The sequence below is a fragment of the Haematobia irritans genome, chromosome 1 (genome assembly GCF_050003625.1).
Source record: "Haematobia irritans isolate KBUSLIRL chromosome 1, ASM5000362v1, whole genome shotgun sequence".
Taxonomy (NCBI): Eukaryota; Metazoa; Arthropoda; class Insecta; order Diptera; family Muscidae; genus Haematobia; species Haematobia irritans.
Genome location: NC_134397.1, coordinates 4,076,605 through 4,079,535, shown reverse-complemented (window position 1 = coordinate 4,079,535; position 2,931 = coordinate 4,076,605). Strand labels below are relative to the sequence as shown.

The window sequence follows — 2,931 nt, the reverse complement described above, 5'->3', positions numbered from 1 at the left end:
CCATTTATTTTTATAAATTTGAGGGTTAAGAAATGATTGCCAATGTAACATTTTGCGAATTGCGATTCCGAATTTCGAACATGGGGTAATATTAAAAACATTTCTTGAACCAAGTGAACCAAAAAAATTCCATAAATACATACAATAAAACCTGAAAATGTGACAGTATACTGTTCTGTTCAATTGAATTTGGTATTAATACCAATACTAACATAGGTTTTCCATTAATGTTATTTATGTAACCATATGCAAATGGGTCTTGTTTAGCAGGTAGAATTGGTATCAACATCTTTCCAAAGTAATAAAATATCAGGAATGCATAGCTATGCTTAGAATACGACTTATTTGACTACCTAGTATATACAGGGAGTAAATGTTAAACAAAGTAATTTAACCATTAAACCATTGTTGCATTGACAGTAACGATATAGGGACACGAAGGGATAGTGTCCAGGGATAGAATAGTCGCAGGTGCTCTGTAGAATTTGGAAAATCGCTTGTTTACTCAAAAAGAGATTTTATATGATGGTGGATATTTCGTCACATGATCTGTGGAAATACAAATTGTAGTTAATCTTCGGATTAACTTCAAGCTGTGTTTCTCAGCCTGTACCGACTACACCTACAGAAGTTTGAAAAAAAAGAAACAAAATTAAAATTAAAATGCGACGATAATTATTGGAATCGACTAGGGCAGTAAAGCCAATTAAATTCTATTTTAATTCATGGATATTATGTTTTGAGAAAATTTCCTGATACGTTAGTTAAATGAACTAAGCAAAAATAATAAACACATAATGATTTACTAAATGCGCATTTCTACAAAAAAAAAATCAACATTTCTTAAAATTTTTAAATCTTGAACTTTAGTTTTGCCATTTTGAATTCTTTTTTTTTTTCATAGCTCCACCTGGGCTAGTGAAATTATACACACCTGGATTTACGTCAAATTTTTACCAATGCTAGTAACAAGATTCAGTTTCGAACAGGCACTTAACAGCAAGTAAAACTAAAAAAATCGCTTTGCTTTATTCGTCCTTAATTCGGATTTAGTTGCTCTTAAAGACAATACTTTACATTAAAGGTGAATATTAGGTTCGAATTTAGCCGCTAAAGTTAAAACTAAATCAGTAACAAGTATATACAACAGAAAGTTCGGCCGGGCCAAATCTTAAATACCCACCATCATGAATCAAATATTATAGTTTCAGATTGGAGATATCCTCAGCAGAGAAGTTGAGCCAGTACACATCAAACCTCTGCAACGAATACATAAGCGAATACTTCAAGCACACGCCACACAATTCGAGTAGTAACTTCATTGTCCATTTCTCAAACGAGTGAAATAGAAACCTTGCACATTGTGAACCAAAACAAATAGAACCCAGTAAAGCAAGCACCAAACAATGTTTTGAAGTCTTCGAATGTAATCGGAATTCCAAATCTATTCGTTTGATAATTTCCATTTCTGTGTAGATGAAGTTATTTCGTTTTCTCAACTATAAGAGTGTGCTACACACACATACACACCATTCCTATTTTGTTTATTGTTGGCACATACAATAAAAAGCACAGACCCGTTCACAGCCTGCATCCATTAACTTCTGCCAATCAACTAGTGTTGGGAAAGTAACGAGTATTTGATTACAAGTACTCGTTACTGACTAATTTTTTGAGTACTCGTTACTAGTAAAAGAGTACTCAATATCTTCAATGCTAGTTTTTTTCTTCTGACGGTAAGTTGGCGGTTTGGAAGTAAAATTCTTGACTTCTTGGAAAATATTAATTGAAGTTTTCGAAAATCCTTTTATCAGTTAAAATAACACGAAAAGGATATATGGCTTCACCTTTGAACAATGTGAAAAATTTATCTGATTTCTTAAAAACGTTTGCATTTGAAAAAATTTGCATTGGGTGTAGGTGGGAGCTATAATTTAAAGCATCACATAGATCACGTCTCATGCGAATAGTATGAATAATAATGTCGTTGACTTCAGCTGGTTCAATCCAATTGTTTTCAGAGAAGGTACCCAAGCTTATTCAAAAACCCTTGGAAAATTTCAACATTAGGTCTCACGATAAAAATGATCGCTAAATATTTTCATCCACTGTCAATGGTGGAAAATGGTGGATTTAAAAAGTTTGCAAATTGCAAGCATCAGTAATACACAATGCCATTTAGATATACCCTGACGAAAAAATACCAAATAGTGAATACGAAATTGGCTCTAAAAATTTGAATGATTGGTGAAAATCTTTTTCTAACGAGACCCATATATCTACAACACCACATTTTATAACACTAGAATAAAACTGGATAATGTAATTTGCTTTTCTATACTGTTTTTAAATTTAAAAAAGAGGAAGATATTGTTAAAAAGTGCCCACAATGTCTTTTTTAATTTTTTTTATAAAAGTAACGAGTAGTAACGAGTACTCAATTCAAAAGTAACGAGTAGTAACGAGTAGTCGAAAGTAATCAAAATTTACAACACTACAATCAACTGATCGACGATTGTTTTTGTCTTTTGTTTGATAGTTACTTCGTGTCTTATACGAAGTTTCGTCGTTGCTAAAGCAAAGTATTCTATCTTCACTAAAAATGTTTTGATTTACTCGTATCGTGACGATTACTTCAAAACCAAAATATTGAAAAGAACTGTAAAACGATTCCTTTTGAATGTGGTGGCTCTGCAATGCTTGACACTGTAATCGCCATGGCTGAACAGGTTAAGGTTAAATCATGGGCCCATATGATTACAATTTTGTTATTTCGACAAAATTTTAAGATGTCAAAATCATATGTTTATGGTGATTGCAGCTCTCCAAATGACACTACATAGCAAATGCATCTCAAACAAACTCGCGCATTCATAGCTGGAGAATTGTTCAAAGATGACTTGAGTATCTTGATAACATATTCCAGACCCC

At 32.6% G+C, this 2,931-nt stretch overlaps 1 long non-coding RNA gene across 1 annotated transcript; it reads right to left on the bottom strand.

The window, feature by feature from the left end:
* Positions 1-979: 979 nt before the first annotated feature.
* Positions 980-1,608, bottom strand: LOC142237139 (uncharacterized). Its single transcript, XR_012722363.1, has 2 exons — positions 1,531-1,608; positions 980-1,468 (listed from the first exon to the last, which is right to left on the bottom strand). It is a non-coding gene; the product is annotated as an uncharacterized LOC142237139 (long non-coding RNA).
* Between the last annotated feature and the right edge of the window lie 1,323 nt (positions 1,609-2,931).